The sequence below is a fragment of the Teleopsis dalmanni genome, chromosome 1, assembly GCF_002237135.1.
Source record: "Teleopsis dalmanni isolate 2A chromosome 1, ASM223713v2, whole genome shotgun sequence".
NCBI lineage: Eukaryota > Metazoa > Arthropoda > Insecta > Diptera > Diopsidae > Teleopsis > Teleopsis dalmanni.
In genome coordinates this window covers 93254851-93261046 of record NC_051846.1, presented here as the reverse complement: position 1 = coordinate 93261046, position 6196 = coordinate 93254851, and positions in this window count along the sequence as shown.

Sequence of the window (6196 nt, the reverse complement as noted above, 5' to 3'; positions counted from 1 at the left end):
TTGGGTTGCCGTCGAAACCATTTTGGACGGTTTTGTAGAGATGTTAAGTATTCCTGATGCCATGTACGCCAAAATCCTTGAAGCATATTTTGTATATGCTGTCAGCAGTCTAAGTTGTTGACGTTTACATGACTTAGATCGCCTTCTGGAACCAACGTACACGGGCGACCAATCAAAAAATGAAAAGGAGAAAGATAATTAGTATCCGAGTCTAATGTAGCGCCTAAGGAGCGAGATTTCACAACTGCTTCAATCTGTGTCAGCAAAGTATTCATCTGCTCAAACGTAAGCACTGCATTGCCTATTACGTGCCGTAAATGTAACTTGACTGATCGCACTGCCGATTCCCAGACTCCACCCCAATGTGGTGCATGTGTTGGGATAGAACTCCATCGGATTCCCTCTGATTTCGTTCCAAGACTTTGATATAATTGCTGCATGCATCTCGTTTAACACACGAGAAGCACCAAGAAAATTCCTTCCATTATCGCTAAAGATTGAAGAACACTTTTCACGACGGGACATGAAATGGCGAAGTGCTGCTAGGAAACAATTAGTACTTAGGTCAGTAGCGAGTTCGAGGTGTATGGCAGATGTAACGATGCGAACAAATAAGCAAATATACCCATTGGAGGTACGTGCATTTCTTCCGTTATATAATTTCAGTGTGAAGGGCCCAGCGTAATCGCACCCAGTATTTTCAAAGGGATCTGCTTGTCGAACCCGCACTGCTGGTATATCAGCCATGAACTGTTGTGTTGTTAGCTAGCGTTGACGAAAGCATTTGAGACATTTATGAGTTAACCTCCTTATTATATTTCGTGCTCTAAAAATCCAGTAGTTCTGGTGGACGTGAACGAAAAGTGCAGACACTCCTCGATGAAGACTTTTCTGATGTTCATCGAGTAGGATTAACGTGGAAATTCTATGTTCCTTCAAGAGTATAATATGATGACGGGTGTTATTGTTTAATGTTGAATGCGTAATTCTTCCACCGACACGTAAAATTCCGGTATCATCAATGAATGGGGCAAGTTTGAGTAAGGTAGATCTTCTGCTAAGCTCTCTGTTATTTCTTAATTGCAGCAAATCTTCCTTGTAGTAGGTTTGTGCAAGTCGTAAGCAAATTAGTCGAGCTTCACTTAATTCATAAAAGGTAGATTGCTCACGGCCTTGCTGAACATATCGGAGGTGCGTTTTCCTACGAAACGTTACGATGTATGATACAACTCGCAATAATTTCTTCCATGTTGAGACCCTTTCTACCAGCTCTTCTAAACTAAATATTATCCTCGCTACTTCCATAGAGACTAGGTTTATCTTGGTACACTTCATTTCAGCGGTTACATCTTCTTCTAAATGTGCGAGGAAATTATCATCGTTATTATATAAAGACTTACAGGAGTTACGTTCGCTAGCCAGGGAGGCCCTTTCCACCATAGTTCAAAGTCTAATAATTCGTGAGCCATCATGCCCCGAGACGCGCAATCGGCAGGATTTTCCTTAGATTTAACATGTTCCCAGCTACTTCGGGGATGAGTCTCTAATATTTCTGCTGTACGATTCGCGACAAACATTTTTAATTTGATTGGTGGTTGCGATAACCACGCTAAAACCACAGTAGAGCCACACCAAGCCCTTACGTTGATTTCCTTGTGAGCCTTTGTTATTGAATTTAACAGTTTCTTTAATAAAAGAGTGCCACATAACTCTAGTCACGGCAAACAAATTTATTTCAACGACGTCACATGTGTTTTTGCAGCAACAAAAGATGTCCTTATATCCCCATCCTTATTCTGGAATCGACTATAAACGGCTGCAGAATATGCTTTTGTTGAAGCATTCGAAAATCCATGTAACTCACTGTAATTAAGAGAGTTACACACCCATCTTGGCAATGACAATTTTGCCACATTATTTAAGTCTTCATGACGTTTAGGAGAAGGTCGTCCCATTTCAAATTAGTGAGCCATAATTCCTAGAAAAAGATCTTGAATTGAACAATAACAGGAGCAAGAATGCCTAATGGATCAAAAATCCGTGATACGTCTGATAATACTTGTCGCTTAGTTAATTTTTGAATTTCATCTAAGCAAACCTTATATCCAACTACGTCCTCGCATGGCTTCCAATAGATACCCAAAACCTTCGTCATATCATTTAGCTCATCCTTCAAAAAACAGTGATCAGACTGATCATAAAAATTAGAGGTTATGGAACTACAATTAGAAACCCATTTTCGAAGTTCAAATCCTGCTTCCGCACAAAGTTGAATTAGCTCGTCACGTTTTCCTTCTAGTTCACATTGTCAACGTAAAAATCTTCAAGAATGATTTTCGCAGCGAGAGGGTATCTTCTTTGGTGATCCTTTGCAAGCTGTTAGAGGACCCTTACAGAGAGAAATGGTGCGCATGATGTACCATAAGTAACCATACATAATTGGAAATGTTTTAGGTTTTCTGATTAATCTTCTCTCCAAAGAATTCGTTGATAATTTCGATGATTTTCTGATACCCAAATCTGGCGGAACATTTTTACTATATCAGCAGAGAATATATATTTATGTATACGAAAGCGAAGGCAAACATTAAATAAATTTCGTTGTATACTTGGACCTGTATGCAACGTACTGTTACGCGAAACTCCGCTAGTATCTTGAAATGAGCCAGCAATAGGATTACCAGAAGAGTCGAAAATTCTGCAAGATTCAAGTTCTTGAGTTGCTCCATAGTAGGAGTATTGATTTGCGACGTAGGAATTGCTGATGTGATCTTGCTCAAGACATGAACACTTACATCTAGTGTGTTTTGGGAAACCTGTGATTTCATATAGAGTGTACAACAGCCACGTGTAGTCTCGGCCTTAACAGAAAAAAATCCAGACACAGCAATACAGGAAGGTGAACGATTTAGATCAAGGGCCCGAGCACATCGTTCCGAAATATAACTTTTTTCCGACGCACTACCAAGAAGGACACGGCATGTAACATATCTATTTTGAGTGTTGCGAACGTCAACAAGTGCTGTTGGTAACAGGTATCTACTGCCTTGATGACAAATTGGAGTGGTTATTGTTGGCGAAGATTCCAGACAAGTTGTGGGGTTCAAAATATTTGGACGAGAAATATTAGCAACAGTTGACCATGGCTTGCCAGAGGATATCGCAGCGGATGCTGATGTTGATGAAGCAATTGTTGTTGGCGAATCAACGTGCAACTTATGCACAAAAGTGTGGTGGCGCTTATGGCAGTCTCTACATCGGAATTTAGAATTACGTGTGTGTGATGAATGTCCCGATCTGAGACAATTAAAACATAGCGACTGACTTTTCAGAAAATCGCGGCGCTCATCAATAGACATCGATAGAAATGCATTACATTTAGGTATACTGTGCTCAGTTGAATTACATTTAACACATTTTTGTAAGCCTTTGTCGACAGAAACGAGAGATGATTTTGATTTGTCCTGAGGTTTTAAATTTAAATTAGATTTATACTTGGTCAAAAATTCAAAAAATTCAGAGATTGACGGCGAAGCATCCCCTCGACTTTCATGTATCCATTTTCGATAAAATTCAGGGTCAACCTTCGATAATAACAAATGGATAAGCCAACAATCACGATTGGTTTGGCCTACTGCGTCGGGGCCCCTTATTGTTTAGTTTGCACTATCAGAAATTCTCCTCAAAATTGTACAATTTTCCTGCGATGTTGATAAAAGCTCTATAAAGTTTTCAATATATGCCGTGACGATGTGCTAAGGGCGATCAAAACGCTCAAACTGTACTGTAAGCAACTTCCGTAACTGGAATATGTTTGATAAGAGCAGCAACTTCATCCTTCAATAGAGATTTCAAGTAGTGAAATTTTTGCGGAAAAGAAAGATTCTGCTTTGAGTCTGCTTTGAACTGGTGAATAAATCTCTAAATGATGGCCAATCTGCATATTTTCCGGAGAAGTGCGGAATGTTAATTTTAGGTAAGTCATTTCCCTGAAATGATGAAACATTAAAAGTGGATGAAATTTGTTTTAAAAATGATGCTTGCTGTTCCACTAGTTTATTAAGATATCATCATCTTTAGTTCGTACATTTGGTGCAAGACCCCGTTTCAACGCAAGCATGCAGTTTTGAGTGGACAGGTACTTCTCCTCATATGTAGCGAAATCGAAATCAGGGTCGACGTAGTCAGGAACATTTCGAAACGCGTACATCTCATCCGTTGACCTAACAAACTGCCAAATATCTTCCAGTTTGTCAGTCCTAGTTATGATTTCATCGTAGGACACCTTTTCTGGAGGACTGATTGCGTAAGCAAGTACTCGAGTAATTGAGTCCTTAAGGAGTCCACTCACGTTCATTAACCTCTTTATTTCCTCTGCCATAACAAAATAGGGTTTAAATATGATTCAAATATAATCTGGCTCGATGGACCAATTTTTGATTAAGAATACACATTAATTAATTTTATAAGATCGATTTTATTTAATTTTAAAGTTTTTCAATTGTAGCAAATAAAAAGTCACGTGCCCGAATCGAACTACCACGAACAACAACGAAGTTAAAAGTGTTTACAAAAGGGTGGTGTTACAATGCATTTCGCTTTTTTTGAACAAATATTCAAAAAGGTGCAATCCCAATATACTGTGTATTTGGTTCACGAACAGCATTTTTTTTGAAATTTATACGACATACACTCGATTTTTCATTAAAGTCTAATTTTAATTTTTCATTAGTCTTTGAAACTTAACGATTAATATTAGTACTTAAATATAAACAATCTTAACAATTTCTCAAGAGTTCAATCTATTATCTTTAAAACGCAAGATACGGGTATTTTTATTTTATGAAAGGAACTCATAAAAAAACTTCAACCAAATCGGAGATCATGAGGTCATTTTTTGACAAAATACATTCGGTTGTAAAAGAATGTGTGTATACGTGTAAGATTGAGGGTCATGTATGTAGAGTGTCATAGGCTCCACATGAGCAAAAGTGTTGTTACTTTCAATGGAAATTTTAAAATTGTGTGTGAAAAACATATGGCGGTTCAAATATGGTCATGAGAGCGGAGGCTAACATGCCTCGTCACTTAGGCAAAGCAATCTTGTTCAGTAATAAAAGTCAATATTTGTGTCTTTTAGCAACAAATTAATACGATTTCTATGATACTTTATTTGACGTACATTTTCGTCAAAGCCCAAAAGAGACAATTTTGAAGAGCCTGCGACACTCTACAATACATATATTATATTTTTGTTGCTACTTTTACTGTTCTGCGAATTCAATTATTGAAAATTAGTGCGGAAAATAACAGTTGGCAATAAATGAGACGGTTTAGTGTATCTCGTTCAAAGATTTTATTCAAAATATGAATTCATTTGCGATTTTGTAATTTGGATTTGTATATTTCAAACAATATTATTTAATAAAATAATGTGTTTCTTATTAATATTTCAAATACTACCAGGTTTTATATTCAGAACAATAAAAATATGTTGTTACCAGTTTGCACGTATGATTAATACACAATTTGCAATGTCAAAATTTTGTAGGAAAGTTTTTTGTTTTATGTTAATTTTTCATGCGAAAAATGGATTCATGTAAGCCATTTACAGCAAATATAATAAATATTTCCGCATTTTAAAATCAAAGGGCATGTTATGTGGAATTGATCCACATATTTATCAATTTAAGTTTGCCTTACAAACCAATAGACAAAGCAACAAAAACGGCTTATAATGTTGTTTATTTTAAATGATAAATAATCTAAACTTAATGTTATCGTCAACCGGATGTTGTTTGTAAAGGACATTGTGTCGCGACTTCCGTCCTTGTATCCTTTTTTGAACCTTTTTGCAAAATATAATATATTATATTAATAAAATATTTTTGCAAAATATAATATAAGACAAATTTAATTATTATTTTTTCAGTTTTATTTTGATAGGAGAATATATATTTATCATACAATATATGTAGGATGAATGTTGTTAAAATTAGAACTACATACTTAAATAATAATTTAGATGACTTGATGTTGCTGCTTTTTTGCATTTTTGCAATAGCTATTAGTTTCAGTAGCTGGATTGTGAAAATTGATTTAATAGAAATAGTAAAAAGGGATGCAACACAAAGTATGTTGTGGACAAAAATTGACCTCACGATAGTTGCAAAAAGTGAACATAGTACTATAAATA